Consider the following 22,020-nt stretch of genomic DNA (forward strand, 5'->3'; position numbering starts at 1 on the left):
GACTCCAATCTGCCTAAGCTCGCTTTTTAATAATTCTGTGAATATCCCTTCATCTCTTTTCCCTGTGAAGGCTGAGGTCTGTTCTTGACCCTTATATCCTCTCTGTAATCTGTCTTTGAAATTTTTAAAATTCTCATGGATTGAACTTCAATTAATCTGCTGGGAATACTTAATTCTGTGTGTCTAAAATCTTAACATTTATTTCAAATGTCCCACTAGATATGTAAAATTCAGCTTGTTTGAAGTACAGTGTGTATGATTCTCTTACCAAATTTGTGCCTTCTCCTATATTATATATCCAAGATAATCGTATCATCATCCACCTTATTATGGTTACATTGGTTATATATCCCTTTCCCACAACAGTCACATCAATGTATGCATTGTGTTTTTTTCTATTTTCTAAAATGCTTCCAAACTATATATTCTTAAACAGTCAATTCTCTAATCTAGGCTCTTGCTTTTTTTACTTGGTTCTATGATTTCAATATTTGTCCCCTCCAAAACTCATGTTGAAATTCAGTTTCCATTATGGCCGTGTTAGGAGGCAGGATTTGGTTAGGTGATAGGGGTGAACCCTCATGGGTGGGATTAATGCTGTTATAAAAGGGCAAGATTGGCCCCCTGTTACCTCTTTGTCAGTCTGTCTTTTGCCATGTGATAATGAATCATTCTTCTCTTCAGAAGGACACGACGTTCAAGGCAATATCTTGGAATCAGAATCACCAAACCTGCCAGTGCCTTGATATTAGACTTCCCAGCCTCCAGATCTGTGAGCCAATACATTTGTGTTCATTATAAATTACTCAATCTCAGATATTCTGTTATAGGAGCACTACACAAACTAATACACTTGTGTACCTGCAAAGACCTTCTAATTATCTCCCTTCTTTTTCTTCTACTGCTTCTCCACACTCTCTTTAGAGAGATGCTTCTAAAATTAAAATTTGATGTATTCCTTTTATATTACTAATATGTCTAGTACAACAATTATATGTTGAATTAATTCAGGCTACTTGCCGTCTCTCCTAGAGAATCTATATCAGAGTACCTAGGATGGCACAGATGATAATGGTAATAAAAATGTTGCTCTATGTTGCCAGGAGCTTTTATCTTTTAGGAAGAGCAGAGATCACCTTGAATCAGATTGTAGGTGTTTTACAAGTATCCACTTGAATGATCCCCCTTAATTATGTAAATATTGAGTGAGTCAGCATTCATTGACCTCCAGAGAAAGCTGTGGAAGAACCTTTGGTGACTTCATTAAGGACATTACTTGAGATGTAAAAATATTCCCTAATCGTCAAAGCTGGCTGTGAGAACTAGGAAGGTGGAGAGGGGGAGTGTAACATCTGCAACACCATTCACAGATACAGTGCTTCTGAGAGGTGAGGAACAAAAACTCCAGAGTCTGCTTTCCAGATCTGAACCTATGGAGGCCTATCAGGGTGGACTAAAGTGTCCCTGACGAGAACAAAGAAATACAGATGAGCAACAAGTTGCCTGAAATAAAATTACCACAGAAAACTGGGTCTGGTCTCCTGACTGAGGTTCAAAATTTAGTCCTTAAAAATTGATAAGGCCATTTTCTCCCTCTCTTTGTAACTCTTGCTTAAAATGTCCATTTGTATCTTAGCTACAAAGATACCAGATTAAACATCACATTACCAATAAAATACCCAAAATTCTGAGAGCTCAAGTTCCTTCTAAGTTACTCCAGGATCTCAAAGAGAATTACTTTTTAAAACAAGGTCTTAGGCATGCATGCAATAACTTGCCAGTTTTTACGGAATTGGAGCCAATTACATCAAGTGATGGCAGTGGGGAGAAAGCCTGATGGAACTCTACTGCCCCCAAATGTTGATTTTGAAGCAGCTTGATAACTTTTTGATTTTGGATGTTGAGGATTGAAAACCAAATTTATGAACTTATGCTGTAAAAACTTACCAAGACTGCAAATTATGTAAGAACAGGCTTCTTCCAGAAAAAGAGATCTACAACACCCACCCACCATGGAAAAAAAAGATCTACAATTTCTGGTAAACAACTTTATTTGAAACCCATAGTCGGTACCTTTAGCCAACTAAAAGTGAATACCTATTTCCCACTTAAATGAATCCCTAGTCTTTTCCAGTGCTGGATTTCTTCCTTAGAAATTAACTTTGAATCATAAACTTAATAATAGTACTTATGAAGATCTTTTTGCATTTCCTTTTAGCGAAACTGTTTAGATATTGTTCTAAAACACATTTTCCCTTAATGACAGGGCAATTAATAAAATCAGTATCCTTTAATATTTTAACAGAGATTTACATGATGCTTTTTGTGGGAACTCCAAAGGGATCCTCATTTTATCCTCTATATGTGTATGGGTGATTTTCCTGATGAGTTGCTCTTATTAATACAGATAGGAAGAATGAAATAATAGTGATGTGAGAAAATGGCAGTTCAGGGCTCCAAGGACCCTTGGATAAGTTTGAAAAATCCGTAGGTATTAGTTCAAAAAATTAATTTAATATTTATTAATCAAGAAGATATATTTTGTGCCCTTTGCTCGATTATATTCTGAACTTGGGTGGAAGGCAGGGATCTCCATTTACATAACCATAATTGTTTTAATAATAGATGGTAATAGGGATTATATATAATTCTGTTTCAGTCACATGGAACTAATAGTGTCAGTGGAAAATTTTGGTAGACAGAATTTGCTCTTGAGAGGGAGGAGGAAAGGAAGGGAGGAAATATCAGATCAAATGAAAGCTGATGTTTTGGAGAAGGATTTGGAAAATGAGAGTTCTGTGAAGCCATGGCTAAATTATAGAATAATGGGGAATTTCAACATATAAAACAACATTTCAACGTTTCTCAATGTTTATTTCAGAATTGGGAACTAAAATATGCTTGCAGACTCCTTGGCATTATTTTCATATAGGAACTACATAATCTGAGGGAACAACGGGCTAAGAAGGTTAGTTTCTGAGGCAAGAAAGCTCGTTGAAAGAAAAGGCAAACTGCATATCTTTCTTTGTGATGTGTTCATAAATTGTCGGATGATTCAAGATTTAGTGGTGGTGCATTTCCCTTACAGGGAAAGGAGAAAAATTCAGGCTAAGAGACAAATATGAGCTCATTACTGGTACAAAAACAAGCTGAACACTTGGCCTATTGACCCGGAGAAATGAACAGATATATCACATCAATGAGGCTTCATGGAAAACAGATAATAGTTAGCAACCGAATGATTTTTTTTCTAAATATTATATGGTATTATATGGTATTTCCCTACCAGTGGTCTAATATGGTATTTGAAATTCTACAGCCATTGGGGAGATTCAATTTATTAAAGGAGGGGATGCTGGAAGGAATAATTGGAAAATAATGACATGAACTGAGAAGATCTTAAGTCAGTTAAAAAAAAAATACATAGAAAAGTGAGGGTTAAACTAAAACCAGGAGCTAAATCATGACTAGAAGTGCCTGTCATAATTATTCTGTGAAAAATATAAATATTGAACACTAGAAGTTGTGGCTCAAACTGTTTATACTTTGTTATGGACTAAATGTTGAGTCCCTCCAAAATTCATATGTTGAAACCCTAACCCCCAGTATGGCTGGCTGTATTTGGAGATGGAACATTTAAGGAAGTAACTAAGGTTAAATAAGCTTGTAAGGGTGGGGCCTTGACCCAATAGGATTAGTATTGCTGTAAGAAGAGAAACCAGAGAGCTCACCCTCATTCTGTCTCTACCCATGGACATACAGAGAAAAGGTCACATGAAGACATAGCAAAAAGGCACTTCTACAAGCCAGGAAGAGAGCCTTCACGAGAAATATCATCAATTAGCTAGAATTTTGACCTGGGACTTCTTGCCTCCAAAATCGTGAGAAAATATACTTCTGTTGTTTAAGATACCTAGTCTATGGTATTTTGCTATGGCAGCCCAAATAGACTAATACACTGTCAGGAGTAAAAACAAAAATGCTCTGAGGAGTAGAAAATGATGACTCTTAGTGTAGAAAAAGCAAAATGACCCAAGATATCTTCAGGCAAAAGATTAATGATTTCAGAGTTTTCTGTGTCAGTTTAGGGCTAGGAAAGTGGACCACCCTGAAAATGACCGCCAATGGTAGGACTAAGTAAACACTGCTATTTTGAGTATAAACAGCGATAGTAGTCAAATGAAAGAAACTTAGTCTCTAAAAGAGCACTGAATCTAAGACAGATCTATCGAACTTTGGAGACGGACATGACGTATGTGAAAAGTAGAATAATGGGAGTTCCACTTCCAGAACGGCAGGCAGAGGGTTTCCACAGACCTGCAACTCAGTGAAACACACATAACTAGTGAAACTTATACAAAAATCCAACTATTTAAAATCACTGGATAACATCCTAAAAGTATACAGCAAAAGAGAAAAGAAGACACAAGAAAACTATAAAAACTCAGCAAGAAGAGTGAAAGTATGTGGCATTTCAATCATGACCCACCTCCTTCCTCCATTCCTCCCTCTTCCTAACTCAGTGTGATAGAAACTCCATTTCAGATTAGATATCTTACAGGAAATTAAATCAATTCTTGGAAGACCCAAACTATTGACACTGACTTAAAAAGAATTAGCAAATCTGAAAATCTATATGAAGCAGAGACTGAATTAGAAATTAAAAAGCCACCCAGAAATAAACTCCCAGGTGCAGATTATTTCAATGTTGAAATCTACCATATGCTTCAAGAATTAATAATGATTTTTCATAAGCTCATACAAAGTACAAAAGAGAAAGGAACTCTTTCCAACTCATTCTACCTTTATTTAAACACTAAACAAAACCATCTCAGGAAAATAAATCTAGAGACCAATATCTTTTATGAATATAGACCAAAATTTCTCAATAATTCTAGCTAACTGAATTCAACAGCACTTAAAAATGTTTATATATGATTACCAATAAGGATTTATCTCAAAAATGTAGGGTTGGTTTAATGTGGAAATCAATTTATGCATTTCACAACATTTAACAACAACAACAAATAATATAACAACCAAGATCATCTCAGCAGGTGCAGCAAAAGCATTGGATAAAATCTGAAACCCATTAGTGATAAAAATGCTCAAAATATCAAGAATAAATGGAATTATCTCAATCTAATAAAGGGAATTCACACGCACACCTCCAACCCCACCCCACCACCACACACACACACACACACACACACACACAGAGAGAGAGAGAGAGAGAATTCCAAAGATAACATTATACTTAATGGTGAAAGGCTGAATACTTTTCTTTAAGTTGAGATACAAGATAAGGATGTTTGCTCTGTTGTTTCTATTCAACATTTTACTGCAGTTTCTAGACAGGGCAGTTAGATAAGAAAAAAGTAACAGGCATGCAGGTGGTAAAGGAAGTAGAAAATTGTCTCTACCACAGATTCCATTATATAGTATGAAGAAAGTCCTAAGAATTCTGCTAAAAACTTCACTAATTAATAAACTAGTTAAGCAAGGTTCCACAAGACAAGATCAATATGCAGAAAGCAATCATATTTCTATGTTCTTGCAATGAAAAATAAAAAGAGAAAAAAGTTTAAAATTTTTATTAAAAACCTCATCAAAAATAATAAATTAAAAATAAATTTAGCTCAAAAAGTGTAAAACTTACACTCAGTAATACTAATTATTATTGACATAAATTAAAGAAGATCTAAAAGGTGAAGTAAATTTCATCTTTATGGATTGAAAAACGTAATATTAAGGTGGCAATACTCTCCAAATTGATGTGCAGACTCAATCTTTGCAAAAATTGATAGTTTAATAATCCGTATGAAAGTTGAGGGCATCCTGAATAGCCAAAACTATCTCGTAGAAGAACAAAGTTGGAAGTCATACTTTCTAAACATACTACAAAGCTGCAGTAATCAAGTTTGGTACTGGCATAATGGTAGAGATTCAATTCTATAATGTTTGATTTTATGATCGTGTATTACATATGACACCACAGCACAGCAACTAAAGAAAATAGATAAATTGGACTTCATCATAATTTCAAACCTTTGTGCTTCAAGGAACATCAAGAAAGTGAAAAGAAAAGCTAAAATATAGGAGAAAACATTTGCAAAACATGTCTATTTTATGATGCACTTATATCTAGCATAAACCAAGAACTTTTACAATTCAATCATAAAAGACAGATTATTCAGTTAAAATGAGCAAAAGATTTTAATAGGTATTTCATCAAAGAAGATTTACAAATGCTCTACATCCACATAAAAAGTTAATCAACATCATTAGTCATCAGGTAAATGCAAATCAAAACCACATTGAGTTTATCACTTCTTAAGCATCCTAGGATGGCTATTATCAGAAAGATAGATAATAGCAAGTATTGGCAGGATTTGAATATACTGAAATCCTCCTAAACTGCTGTTGAGAAAGTAAATAGGGCAATTCTTTGGAAAACAACCTGGCAGTTCCTCAAAAAGTTAAGCATAAAATTACAACATGACCTAGCGATTTCACTCCTAGATATATATCCAAGTGAACTGAACACATATGTCCTTACAAAGACTTGTGTATGAATATTCATAAGGACATTATTTATAATAGCCAAAAAGTGGAAGCAAGTCAAATATCCATCAACTGATGAATGGGATTCTAAAATGGGATATATCCATAAAAATAAAATATTATTCAGGAATAAAAAGGAATTAAATACCAATACATGCTACAACATGAACGAACATTGAAAACATTATGGTATGTTAAAGAAGGTTACATATTGAATAAGTCCATTTGTATAACATATCCAGAACAATTTTGCCAGGTCTGGGTGATGGGGAAGAGGATTGGAAGATGATGGCTAAGGGATATGGGAGTGTTTTGGCACTGAAATGTTGTAAAGTTGATTTGATGGTTTCAAAACTCTGAATATACTAAAGCCATTGAATTGGACATATTAAATGAGTGAAATGAATGGTATGTCAGTTACATCTCAACTAAGTTATTTTTTAAAAGTAGTTTAATGTATGTAGCACATCATTTCAATATCATTTGCAAATTTTGATAATGGTACATATTCATCAAATTATGCTTTAAAAGTTCAACATTGGAATTTGGGGCAACCCCCAAATTACAAATTACGTATCTATTTCATGCTATATAAAAGATAATACTGTTTGTCTGCCCCACATTAATCCTTTCCTCTTTTCTCCCAATGGAACTCAGCTTTTGTTAAATATCTACCCTCCCCTCACTGCCATGCACCCTGGTGAAGGTGACACTATCTCCAGTATCAGGAATAGATCTAATTGCTCAAATGTTATTTCTGTTATCCTCACTGAGAATGTAATCTGGATATAGAAAATGAGAAAAGAGGAGAAATCTGCTCCAGAGCAGCTGAAAAACTTTCTTAAATCTTCACAGCAAGCCACAGTAAATATTTCTTCCTCTAGATGTTGCCAGGATGATATAATTGAGGATTTCAATTTTCTCAACGTCAGCCTGAGAATGAAGCAATCACTGAAATGGCAGTGCATTCGGGCATAAAGAACCCAAGTCCTTATGAATACGCTGCCAAATCAAGAAATCCTGATGCCAACTCTACCTTTGAACTATCATGTGTGATAGAAATTTTCCTTATTTATTTTTCCAGTTTTAATCTGGGATTCCTTTGCCTGCACTTGTAAATAGATCACTACATAAACTTTTGATTTGTTTGAATTGTTAGGTTAAGCCATAGTTGTGAATGAATATATATCCATATGGATAATTTTGTTTTGCCTATATTATTAAAATAGCACACAAGACAGGATTATCAAATCAGACTCAAAAGAATCAGAAATCTTACCCATTATCAAATCGTGGTAATAATTTCAAAGATATAAGTGATCAGGAGGCATTAGCAAAACAGGAAAATTCTGGGACCACCAATCTTGTTCCCAAGGTTCTTTTTGATACATAGGCAACACTCTGTTTCAGATATAAAATATGAATTATCTAAGTGATGCATTGACTGTGGTTTCCTGCCTCCTTCTTAGAAGAATACTTGCAAGTCCATGGCAATCTCCCATCTGAAGAACTTTAATTTAATTAAATCTTCAGGACATGGACATCTATGAGGGTCATTATTTAGCACAACACAGAGAGCTTGCCTATATTGTGTTAAAGTGATATCTAATCATTTCTTGTGATTTGGTGCTAAATAAAGGATATTTTGTGTTCAATATCTAATTTTTCATTGCTTGTGTATAAAAATGCAACTGAATTTTACATATTGACTTTGTATGCTGCAACTTTACTCACCATACTTATTAATCCTGATGTTTTTGTAGATTCTTTTGGATTTTCTATGCAGATAATTCTGTAATCTGTGAATGGAAACTGTTTAATACCTTTCTTTCTAATCTATACATATATTTTTTCCTATTTTATTTCTCTAGTATAACTTTGAATAGAAATACTTTGAGTGAATCTTCTTGCCTAATTCCAAGATTAAGGAGAAAACATTGAGTCTTTCTTCATTATATAGGATATTAATTTCAAATTTATTTTTGTTATTTACTTTACAGATGTTCTTTCCCTTCTATTACTGGTTTTCAGAGTTTTCATGATTACTTGATGTGAACTTTGCCAAGCAACTTTTCAGCATCTATTGATATGACCACAGATTTTTAATTCTTTAGTTTATAGATGGTAAATGATAATTTATTTTCAAGTAATTCACTTTGCATTTCTGGAATAAATGGCACATGAAAACAATGATTAACTTTTTTACATTTTGCTAGATTACATTTTAATAAATTTATTGAGCCTCCATTTGTATATGTTCTTAAAGTTACTGGCTTTCTTCTAAGTTCTTCCTCAGTTTGGATGTTAATGACATTAATTTTGTATAATATCAAATCAAAATTTCATATTTTTTCTTTTCTTCTATTTTCTAAAAGTGTTTCTCAACCTCAGCCCTGACATTTTTGTTCAAATAATTCTTTGCTCTGGAAGGCTATCTTACCTTCTTTTGACTTTTTACTTAATTATTGGGTTATTCAGAAATGTGCAGCTGTATTTTCAAATAATTGAGAATTTTCCATATATTTTTGATTACAGTTTCCAGTATAATTCTAATTAGTCCAAAAACATCCTTTATATAAGTTATCTTATATTTTAACTTTTTTTAATATTCCAAAATTTGGTTTACATTGTCATTCACTGTACATTTGAGATGAATGTACATCCTGTGATTTTGCAGTGAGATATTCTATAAATTTCTATTAGACTGTTTGATTGCATCATTTAGAATTACTGTATTGTTGATTTTCTATTGACTTTTGCTATAGAGGAATGTTAAAATCTCCAAAAAATAATGAAATTGCCACATCTGTTTTTAGTCCCATCAGTTTTTGTTTTATGTATTTTGAAACTTTATTGTGGGTATGTACATATTTATGACTTTTATGTCTTCTTTATAGTTTTTAAATGTTTCTGCTTATCTCTAGTGATATTTCTGTTTCTGAAGTCTACTTTAACATTAATAGAGCTACCCTAGCTTTCATTTGATTAATGTTTATGTAATATATCTTTTCCCATTCTTTTACTTGTAATGTATAAATGTGTTTACATTAAAAATAGGTTACATTTGGCCAGCATTTAGTTGTGTTTTTTAATAAACATTCTGGCTATCGCTATGTTATTTGATACATGTAGGCCATTTACAAATAATACAATAATAGGTATCATAAATACATATGATTTTTCAGGTTTCTATTTGTTCTAGTTATCATTTGTTAATGTTTCCTCTTTTTGCCTGTCTTTGATTAGTTTGAATTGTGTGATTCAATCTTATGTTCACTCTTGGTTCAGTATGTATACATCTGTTTTGTAAAAGTGGTTCCCTTAGTGTTTAAAATAGGTATTTTAATTAGTCAGTTTTTTTACATAATACTGTTTACACAGAGTTAAGGTAACTGCTTATAGTATGTTTTCTATTCCCTTATCTTATCTTCTGTGCTAACAGTGTCATATATTTTCTTTTACATATACTGTAAATCCACAATACACTGAAACTAGTTTTAGAGAAGTTAGCAAATTATGGCCTGTGGGTCAAATCTGGCCTGCCATCTGTCATAAGTCAAGTTTGATTAGAATAGAGCCATATCCATTTGTTCACCTATTGTTTGCAGCTGGTTGCATGCTGAAACACCAGAACTGAGTAGTTGCAACAGAAACCATATGGTCCACAAAGGCTATACAATTTACTGGCTCTCCCTTAACAGAAAAAGTTTGTAATCCCTGCTTTAAAAAATGTAATCATCTTTTAAAGTGATTAAAAATAATCCCTCAATTTTACTTTTAATTTAGCCATCTCTCATCATTTTTTTGTATAAATTCAAGTTTTATCAAAAAAAGATTCCTACTACCTGAAATACTTTTGAAAATATTTCTTGCAGTGCTCATCTGCTATTAGTAAATTATCTCCAATTTGTTTATATTCTATCGAAAATATACCATTTTATCTTTAATTTAAAAAGATAGTTTCACTGTTCCTATCATTGTGGGTTGATGGCTTTTATTTGTAGCACTTCAAGGGTGTCACTCTATGGTCATTCAGTTTACATAGATTCTGAAAATAAGTCTGCTGTGTTTCTTCTGCTGCTTCTTTGTATGTATTCTGCCTTATGTTCTCTGAATGCCTTCAAGATTGTTTCCTTTGCTTTGCTCTTTAGCCAGTTGAATATGATGTGTCTTGTGCTCATTTACACAAATTATCTTACTTGGGTTTCTCTAAAATCATTAGATCTATGGTTTAGTATGTTTTATTGATTTTGCAAAAGCTGAGCTCTCATCTCTTTAAATCTCTTTCTCTCCCATTATCTCTCTCTTCCTCCTGATATTCTGATGCCATATACATCCATATATATTTTTTATATATGTCTGTCATTAAATAGTTTTACACTGGCCGGGTATGGTGACCCATGCCTGTAATCCTAGCACTTTGGGAGGCCGAGGAGGGTGGATCACTTGAGGCTAGGAGTTTGAGACCAGCCAGGCCAACATGGCTAAACCCCGTCTCTACTAAAAATACAAAAATTAGCTGGACGTGGTGGTGGGTGCCCATAATACCAGCTACTTGGGTGGCTGAGGCACAAAATTCACCTAAACCCGGAAGGCAGAGGTTGCAGTGAGCCAAGATTGTGCTACTGCACTCCAGCCTGGGAGACAGATTGAGATTCTGTCTCAAATAAAAAACAAAAGCAAAACAAAACAACCACAAAAACAGCTTAACATTTTCTCAGAACTCTTTGATTCTCTGCTCTTTCTCCCCACTCTGTTTTCTATTTGTATTTAACTTTGGGTAATTGCTATTGACCTACTTTTGAGTTCATTGATTCTTTATTGATTCATTCTTTCCTCAGAGTTTAGTCTACTGATGAGTTCATCAAACACATTCTTCATCTTTGTTACTCTGCTCTTCATTTTCGGCATTTCTAGTTGATTTTTTTTTTGTATAATCTTCATCTCTCTGATAAAATTTCTCATTTACTAGAGCATGCTGTATATAAGTCATAGATACTTAATATTCCCTGTCAATAACATTGATATATGAGTTTTCTCTGATTCTCATTTTATTTGTTGCTTTGTGTATCAACAGTGAATTGATTTTTCTTGCTTTGTTTTGCCTCTTGACTTTTAAAAATTAGAGACAAGACATCATGATTAGTACAGAAAAAAAAAACGTTGTAAATAATAATTACTGCTGAAAATGGGCATTTCTCTTCTTGTGCTAGGCTATTGGTTTGTGGGCTGAGGCAAACTAATCAGAGTTGAGTTGCTCTCAGATTTTGTTTTTGTTGTGGTCAGTTTTATTGCCATTTCTAAAGGGAGTTTCAGTTAAGGATTCAGCCCCTCTGTGGCCAACTAGGATCTTACACAAATCTGCATTCCTAACCCAGATGCCTACCATTAGAGGTCTTTTTATCTGGGGCCTTCAACAAAGGCCTTCCTCAGGTGCCTCAGACAAGAACTTGTTGTTAGAGAGATGGAATGTATCAGTCTGTTCTCACAGTGATATAAAGAACTACCTGAGACTAGGTAATTTATGAAGAAAAGAGGTTTAATTGACTCACAGTTCCACAGACTGTACAGGAAGCATGGCTAGGAGGCCTCAGGAAACTTAACAATCATGGCAGAACGGGAAGCAACCACGTCTTACCATGGCAGAGCAGGAGAGAAGGAGAGAAGGGGGAAGTGCCACACGGTTTTAAACCATCAGATCTCGTGAGAACTCACTCACTATCAAGAGAACAGCTAGGGGGAAATTCTCTCCCATGATCCAATCACCTCCTACTATGTCCCTCCTCCAATTTAACATGAGATTGGGCGGGGACACAAATCCACACCATATCATGGAGGACGAGGCAGAACTTAGAATACCCTTCTCTCCACTCTGACTTGGGACTCAGTACTTTTCTACTCCTAGGCCTTTTCCCCGTGCTCCTCCCCACTTCTGGGTCCATATAGCTGTAGCAGCCTTTTATTTGGGGTTGTCTCCACAGTGAGAGGATCCAGTGTCTGTGCTGATTTGCCAGATCAATTGGCAGGCCATTCCATGGGGGAAAATGGAAGAGGGAGGATTTGCTGCTTTCTCCAGTTTAGCCTTTCGCCAATACTATTGCAGTAAGTAATTAAAGGCTTTACTGCTATTTCATTCTGCTTTGCTGACTCAATTGGCTATTCTGACACCTGAGGGGTCAGCTCCCCAGGCTCAGCTGAGCTCCTGGTATTTGTTTCACATTTCCTAAGCTGGTGGTAGGAAACATGGTTTAAAAATGTTTATCTTTCTAGGTCCCAAAAGTTGGGCTTTCTCAAAGATCCTAATGTTTCTCTGGTAGTAGGAAATGTCCAATGAATCAAACATAGCATGGGTTTCTTTCTCTCTCCAACAATTAGAGAGATTTTTAAAATTTCTTCCTCCAGGGGCAGTGTGTCTTCATCTGTGTGCTTAGGTTTACAGTCTTGCTGCTTCTCTCCCAGTGGCTTAAGGCTTTTGTTTTATAGCAGAGTCATGGTGGGGCTTTGTATCTTTCTTTTATTTTTATTAATTTTATTTTATTTTATTTTATCTGTTTTGAGACAGAGTCTTGCTCTGTCGCCCAGGCTGGAGTACAGTGGCACAATCTTGGCTCTCTGCAACCTCCACCTCCCGGGTTCAAGTGATTCTCCTGCCTCAGTCTCCCAAGTAGTTGGGACTACAGGCGCCTGCCACCACGCCCAACTAATTTTTTGTATTTTTAGTAGAGATGGGGTTTCACCATGCTAGCCAGGGTGGTCTCGATCTCCTGACCTCATGATCTGCCCACCTCAGCCTCCCAAAGTATATCTTTCTTTAACACCCATGTTTCCTTCGTTCAGGCACGCATGATTGATAGATGATTTATCTACTCCTTCTTCATGTCTCCCAATCATTGTCTTGCATGATCTGTTGAGGTCTATGTATGAGGCCTCTGTATGAGGCCTGCCTGTGGGCCCAAACTACGTATGTTTCCTTGATGCTCATGGGTTCTAAGTCTGTACACTAGACCAGACTAAACTTTCAGTAACTCATTAAAACTTTCCCATATTTTTCTTTCCCAGTTGTATCATCCCCAGTACCTCTTCCCAAACTTATCAAGAGACGAGTCAGTATTTTGATCTTGTTTCTTCATGGATCTCAACTATGTAATTGTTTTCCTTGTTACTTCAGCTAACTAGTGGGTTTAAGATAGGTTATCATTTTATATATCATCTATCACTTCCATGCTATTATTTTGGAAGGTAATGTTTTTTCATAGGTTTCTACATCCTAGGCAGAAACAGGACCTCTTATATTCTTTTTATTTGTTTACTTATGTTTACTTATTAACTGACATATAGATATTGATAAGTATAACATGATGTGTTGAAGTGTATAAGCGTTGTAAAATGGTTAAATCTAGCTAATTAACAAATACATTATCTCACATGGTATTTTTGTGTTATCATTTTTGTGGTAAAACACCTCATCTGCCCTTTTTGCACTTTTCAAGACTACGATAGATTATCATTAACTGCAGTCACCATGCTTTAACATAGATTTCTTGAACTTATTCCTTCTATCTGACTGTAACTATATATCCTTTGGCCAATATTCTCCCATCTCTTCCTCTCCCCTAACAACCTCAGCCTCTGGTAGCCACCATTCTATTCTTTAATTCTATGAGATCAACTTTTTAAGATATTTTGAGGGAAGCATTTACTTGGTTATCTTTTTTGATTTTCTAAAGACTGAAGTCACTGTTTTTTCTGTCCAATGGATAGCTATTTCATCAATATTGTGATTCAAATCTATCTCCTGAAATATGTTATTACTCTTATAGCTGTTATCTGCATAAATTTGGTTTTCATTTTGTTCTGTCAATGAATTTACCAACCCTTTTGTTATACCATATATCTATGGCGGGGAGATAAAAGTAACATTTAACATACCATACAACAGAAAAAAGAGAGCATGGTACTTCCTTTCCAGCAGAAATTACCTTCTTATATGTACTACAAGTTCTCATCGATTGCAGTGTTGACAAGAGGCCCTATTTCAGTCAGTTCTGGACTCCATATTCTTCATGGTCATAATCATGTTTTAGATATCCTAATATAGGTTTTACACGTCCTGGCTTCCAGTTGCCATTATGTAATACTGCAATAGTGAAAACAGTTTTATATGATCTGTCCAATCCCAACCAGCTGCATCATAGAGAAGAAAGGTTCCATTTTATCCTGTGTACAAAAGCTACTGGAGAACGACTGTAACAGCCCCAATATCCAATTACAATCTGCATTAATTTATCTGTAGAACAAATCCCAACTTCCTTTCCTGGTTTTCTAGGTCTAATAATCACTGACCTTTATGTTAGATTCCACAAATGATAGAATACTCACTAGTTGTTTCTATGTGAGAGTATAATGCTTTTCCTGGTGTGGTTAATGGTAATGTATGTTTTTATTTGAGAATTATTATTCAGCTATTTCATTTGCTTATATCTTTGTTAAACCTTCCAGGCTGATTCCAGCCATGGTCATTCTCCTGAAATAGGAAGTCTCTCTGGTGTTCCTACTAGGTTAGTAAGTTAAAGACTCTTGGTAAGTATTCTAAGACCAACTTCTTAAATTGTCACAGAATATCTTATGCTGCATGGCCAGTTCTGATCAAGTCACTGAATATATTAATACCGTTGAATATTTATTGTTTTTATACAACTTTGGAAACTATATGCACCCAAAAATATTATGTACTCCATGAGACTGTCATTTAGGTGTATTTGATCCTTCAGTACATCCTCATCTGGCTATGATAGCAGGCATCACATAATTTTCCCTTGCGTGTCTCCAGAGAAATATTATTGGTAATATCAGGACACCAAATAAAATCCAAACTGACCCCCTTGAAGATCTTCACGTTTAATTTGCACTTTCTTTAAATACATGCAGTTGACATTCATGTTCCATATACTCAAAGTAGCAAATAAACTTCTGACAGGCAGACACAGCAATTTGCTTCCTGTCATACCCAGGCAGCTGTCTTAGCAATGCATCATCCTGATTAATAGCCACAACAGAGTAACAGAAGCATTGCTGTTTAGCATTCTCCACCTTTTGTGATTCATTGGTAGTATTCTTCTCAGGTCATGGAAAAAATAACCAGAAAGGTAAATATAGACTATAAACTGTGAATCAAATGGTACTAACTGTTTATTGATAAGTTGAGTTATCAGGGTAATGCATCACTTCTTTTTGCCAAATTATCCAGGTGGAGTTTCAGGGCAGAGCTCATAAATTAGCAAGAGTCCAATTTCCCTTTTCTAAAGGGAAGAGATCCAGAGGTTTCTCCCAGCATCTGTCACTAGTGAATGCCAGATTTGGGAGAGATGGCTAACACTCTTATTCTCTTGCTCTGAGGCACTTTTGCATAAATAGTGTAGATGGCATTCTTTGCTGAGATCGAAATTCACTTATGAGCATCCATTTGTTTCCCATAATTTACCCCATTTACATTTATTGCTTCTTTTGACCCACACATTTTTGGGTTTAGGGGGCTCAGATGTATGGGTCTCCTACAGGGTGAGCGATAACAGCATATTTGCTCATTCTTCTACTTTTCACTAGCCTAGAAAGATTTCAAAGTTTTGGCAGGTAACAGATAAAATGTCTATTTTTTTCCACTTGCTCTGAGGATGATCAGCATGAGAAGTCTAAAAATGAGTATAACTGGAATTGATGCTAATGTGAGCAGGATCACCGCCCACCCCCCCCACCCACTGAGGTATCTACATCTCAACCCTCAGACCTGTGAATACCTTAAATTACATGGCAAAAGAGACTCTGCAGATGTGAGTAAGGTCATGAACTTTAAAATGGGGAGATTTTTCCTGGATTATCCAGGTGAGCTAAATATAGTCACATGAGCCTATAAATGCAGAGAATTTACTTTGGCTGGAAATAGGAGAGATGAGGCAGAAGTGAAAGTCAAGTATATTCAAAATGTGAGGAGCACTGTCCCTCTGTTGTTGGCTTTGAAGATGGAAGAAGTGGAGCATGAGGTAAGGAGTGTGGGAGGTCTCTAAAAATAAAAAATGATGCTTGGCTGACAACCAGTAAGGAAATGAGGATTTTACTCCTGTATCCAAATGGTGCTGAATTCTGCCAAGAAACTGAATGAGTTTAAAAGTGCAGATCCCCAGTGCTTTCACAAAGAAACACAGCCCAGCAACGCTTTGATTCTGACTTTGTAAGACTCTAATCAGAGGACCCCAGTAAGCTATCCCTTACTGGGATTTTTTAAATCTATAAAACAGATGTTTAAAAATGAGTGTTGTTTTATTCCTCAAAGTTTGTGGTAATTTGCTTTGGCAGCAATAGAAAATGAAAATAGACACTGACTCTACAGTGATTGACACTCTTTTTATCTTCTACTCTTTCCCACTGAGATGATCCAGGATAATATCTCTCATATAAGGTATGGAACTTTAATCACATCACAAAGTCTCTTTTGCTATGTAATATGGCATGTACACAGATTCCAGGAATTAAGGTGTGGGCATCTTTGAGAAGTACATTTTTACTCATTTGGCCCGCCGTGACACTTATTTTGATTAAACTATACTACTGACCACATAAAAATTAGGAAAACGAAACATAATATTATATCAATATACAACATTTCTATTAACTTTAAATGTATAGGGATGCTACTCTTAAAATCTAGAATTGGTTGAATACATTACCCAGAATATCCCCAATCATGAATTCAGTGATGTAACCACAGAATAATTCATCCAATCATATCTTGCAATTCATAATTTAACCTTCAGCTTGTCCCTGGCAATTGGCACCTCTAAACTCTTCCGGATTTACCTTCTGCTCTTTCATAGCAGCATCTCTATTATCTTTACAGATCACTGATAATTAAGTGCTAGGATCTAATAATAATAATAATAATAATGTATACCACTTCTGGCCCTTCAATCAAATTGTTGCTTATGTCCTGTCTTAGTTCTACTATAACAAAATACCATAGACTCGGTGCTTAAAGATACAGAAATTTATTCTCTTACAGTTCTGGAGGCTGGAAGTCCAAGATGAGGGTGACAGCAAGAATGGTCAGGTTCTGGGAAGGATACTTTTCCTGGCATGCAGACAGCTGCCTTCTCAATGTGTTCTCACGAGAGAGAGAGAGAGAAAGAGAGAGAGAGAGAGAAAGAGAGAGAGAGAGAGAGATTCCTCCTCTTAAAATGCCACCAATCGCCACACTGATTGGTGGCATTTTAAGAGGAGGAATCTCTCTCTCTCTCTCCTCAGGGATCTAGAACTAGAAATTCCATTCGACCCAGCCATCCCATTACTGGGTATATACCCAAAGGACTATAAATCATGCTGCTATAAAGACACATGCACACGTATGTTTATTGCGGCATTATTCACAATAGCAAAGACTTGGAACCAACCCAAATGTCCAACAATGATAGACTGGATTAAGAAAATGTGGCACATATACACCATGGAATACTATGCAGCCATAAAAAATGATGAGTTCATGTCCTTTGTAGGGACATGGATGAAATTGGAAATCATCATTCTCAGTAAACTATCGCAAGAACAAAAAACCAAACACCGCATATTCTCACTCATAGGTGGGAATTGAACAATGAGAACACATGGACACAGGAAGGGGAACATCACACTTCGGGGACTGTTGTGGGGTGGGGGGAGGGGGGAGGGATAGCATTGGGAGATATACCTAATGCTAGATGACGAGTTAGTGGGTGCAGCGCACCAGCATGGCACATGTATACATATGTAACTTACCTGCACATTGCGCACATGTACCATAAAACCTAAAGTATAATAATAATAATAAAAGAAAAAAATAAAAAATAAAAAAATTAAAAAAATTAAAAAATAAAAAAATGCCACCAATCTTACCTTGAGGATCTCACTCTCATGACCTCATCTAATGCTAATGACCTCCCAAAGACCACATCTCCAAATAACATCACATTGGCAGTTAGGGATTCAGTACATGAATAGGAGAAGGACACACACATTCATTCCATAACATGATCTAAAATTCTTTACTAGGGGTTAGGTCAGCAAATACTGACCTCTCAGTCAAGCTTTTTCAGAATTCTATGGCTTCAAGTGGAGAGATAAATTCAGTCCCCTTTTAAAATAGTTTACGTTCTAGATCATGATCCTGAGTGTTGGATTTTAATTTCTCCAGGCCTCGTTTATACAGAAAGTAGGATTTTAAGAGAGGGGATGAAGCCAGACAGTATCCTCACCCCCTAAATATTCATAATGAGCTACCAACCAGTAAAAATGTTAGTTTTCTTCTTTTTTATTCAATCCTTCAAAGGCCTTTTAAAACATTTTATTTATTTATTTATTTTTTCTTCACCAAAACAAGACACTTGATCAAAGTCCTTTTAAACAACATTACCCAATTGAGCTGTTATCTATTCCTTCTCCCTCACCATCTTTCATTTCCTTCTCTGACACATACCTTTGATTTGTTGGCATGAATCATGGTAACTGAGCCAGCAAGTTCCTTCCTGCTGAATATGTGCTTGGCCTCCTAAGAGCAAGGTTACATAAAGTGCCCAAGATTGGAGAGCCACATTTTTTATAGCCTCTCTCAGCATCGCTACATTGGTCAAGGCAGCTAAAGAAGCAAAAGAAGACATTCCTGTGGCGAGAGAAAGAAACACACACATACTTAAAAAATCAATCCTGATATGCCAACCTATTGTTTTTAAATTCAGCTTTTATTAGGGCCAAAACAATAGATAGAATATAGAATATTTTGCAAATGTTTATTTTATCTTCTGATTCCTTATAATCCACTTAGTTCCCTTTGGTCTAATTCCTCCAGATTCCATTGATAAAAATATTTTTCTGTAATATTCCTAAAGGTGTTTGTTATTCAATAACAAGGATGGGGTGCAGCCACCTTAACATTTTATTTTTATCATATTTGTCTTTTGCCTCCTTTTTTTTTCTTCTCAAAATGGCTTTATCATTCATTATGATTTGTGAGTCTGAAAGACAATCCCATTAACAATTCTAATCTGAAATAACGCAGAGTATGATGGTCAAATCTTACTTACATATTTGACATCATACCTAGTACCATACACGTAAAATACACATGCCCTCATAATGACTAACATAATTTTCCAGGAATCAGTGTGAAGAAATAACTAGAACTGGCTTTAAATGCAGCTAAGTATGAGCGTTTAGTCAACATTTATAAGGAAAATACCAATTCAGTAAATAAACATGGTATTTACCCTGTTGAATTGTATCTTATATATTTATATGTAATATATATTTACATATAGTTTATATAAATATATAATTGTGTGTGTGTATTTCCACTGATTGCTTTTTAATAATGCTTTGTGTATTTTCTATGGCTGAAATTGGCTGTGAAATGGATGCAAGACACATTAATATCTGTAAAAATCCATCTGTTTGAAAATGTGGTGCACTCCTTAAATAATAAATTAATCAATTAGAAAAATATTGAAAACTGACACTAAAACAGTAGAGGTATCACAGGACAATATTCAGTATTACTCATTGCTAAGGGAATTGTGAATGCTAAATGTTTGCATAGTCATTTGTTAGTGGAGAAGAACCAAAAAAATATTTCCCTTTGAGAATATACCAAAAGATAATGCATAGTAGAGAAAAATACTTTTGAAAATATTAATGGAATTCTTGAATAAGAAAAGCTGTGTTTCCTCGAACTATCTTAAATCCTTTTTTTTACAATATGTATTTTTCAGGCCGCATCTACCTCAGCTGGAAATTTCTACTTGGCCATGAGTTAAAGAAACAGCCATGCAGAACTCTCTCAAGGGAAACTGCAGGAATGTTTTATTTTATTTTTTTGTTCATTCCAACTAATATTATGTTCTTGATATCTCTCAAAGTTTTCTTAAAGATTTACAGTCCTCTGGGCTACAACGTCAACATCAGAGTTCAGATTATGGCAAGGTAGACAAATTTCTCTTTAATAAAAATGATCAAACTCTGGAAGGGAAAGATTAAGCACTAGATATAAACCTAGACAATGTGGTCATCCCTAGAGAATATTGTGGTACTGTTTTCTGCTCTACTACCTTCTCTCTTTTAGCAATAAGGGAAACACAAAAAGTACATAAAGTTTTCTATGCTGTAATTACATTATTTACCAAAACCCTGGACAATATCACTAAAACAGTTGATATGCTCACTAGAGAAGTATTCAAAATTGAAAGGCAATTATTAAAATCTAGAGGGATGGGATAATTTCTTGGATTCAAGAGGTGGCACATGTGTAGCTCTTTGAGAAAATTATTATACCTATGTCCCTACAGATCTCTCTCAAACATTTAGGGGAAAAAAACATCTGTAAAAACAATTAACTCTTAACCCTTATCTGGAACCAAAATGTTTTTCTGGACATTTTTTTAAGAATTCATATAGTTTTGCTCATCTCAATTTTTTAAAAAACAATTTTGACTATTTCATTACCTTTGGTACTCCTATACTGCTTCTTAAGGTGGAGTTTTGTTTTTTTCTTAAGTAGCTGCACATAGTTTCTCTAAAATACTTTTCCAAATCTAACAAAGTTGCAAAGGTTTATTACTAATCCAAACATTGCCACAGAATTAAATATATTGGAAATTTACATCATTGCTCGGTGTACTCAGTAAGAAAAACCTTTGAGGCCAGTTTGTAGCTACAGCTGAAAAAAAAAAAAGAGCTACAGCTGTAATTATGGCTGTGTTCTAACTGTGAGAAGTGCAGTCTATAATCCCCCTTATGCATTTTCAAGTTCAACTACCTGTGCTGATCTTTTAACTATTTTATAGACTTGAGAGACATTCATATGAGTTGCTGTTTTGTATGTACATCATAATGAGAATAAGGACCAGTGTTTGAGGACCACTTACCATTTTCCTATCAATATTTGCTTGCTGAGTGCAATTTTTAGAAAACAGAAATTGAATATACATAGGAAAATCTTTAGCATTTAATAGATAGTCACTATTATATAATTCTAAATCTAAATTTTGTTCCATTTTTCAGACATCTATAAACATGCAATCTATATTTTCTCATTTTGATTTTATGACACAAAGAGGAAGCCTAGATTAAATCCTTCTTTATAATCTTTTTCTTTCCCCTATTTTTCTCTGGAACCAATTTTGGTTCACATCCTTTAAGACTTCATCATTTATTCTTGTCTTCAAGGACCACATAAACATAATGTCAACCTTTATTCCTGATCCAAGTACTGACTCCATGCTTTAAAAATGTATTAAAATGGATAATAACCTCTAACTTCTATATGGAACTTCCTATGTGTCAGACCTGGTGCAAAGTGTTTTATACATATTGACTTATAGAACCTGTATAGCAAATATCTGAAATTGATACAATTATTATGTCAATTTAATGGATAGGGAA

The 22,020-nt window shown here is 34.9% G+C and overlaps 1 long non-coding RNA gene across 1 annotated transcript in view; it reads left to right on the plus strand.

Moving 5' to 3' along the window:
• The window catches only part of LOC129047964 (uncharacterized), a 41,658-nt gene extending 20,970 nt beyond the window's left edge, over nt 1-20,688 (plus strand). Inside the window, exons 3-4 of the long non-coding RNA XR_008509904.2 lie at nt 15,064-15,122; nt 20,352-20,688. This is a non-coding gene — a long non-coding RNA (uncharacterized LOC129047964). The remainder of the gene's footprint in view (nt 1-15,063; nt 15,123-20,351) is intronic.
• The last annotated feature ends 1,332 nt before the right edge of the window (nt 20,689-22,020 follow it).

The sequence above is a fragment of the Pongo abelii genome, chromosome 13 (assembly GCF_028885655.2).
Source record: "Pongo abelii isolate AG06213 chromosome 13, NHGRI_mPonAbe1-v2.0_pri, whole genome shotgun sequence".
Lineage (NCBI taxonomy): Eukaryota > Metazoa > Chordata > Mammalia > Primates > Hominidae > Pongo > Pongo abelii.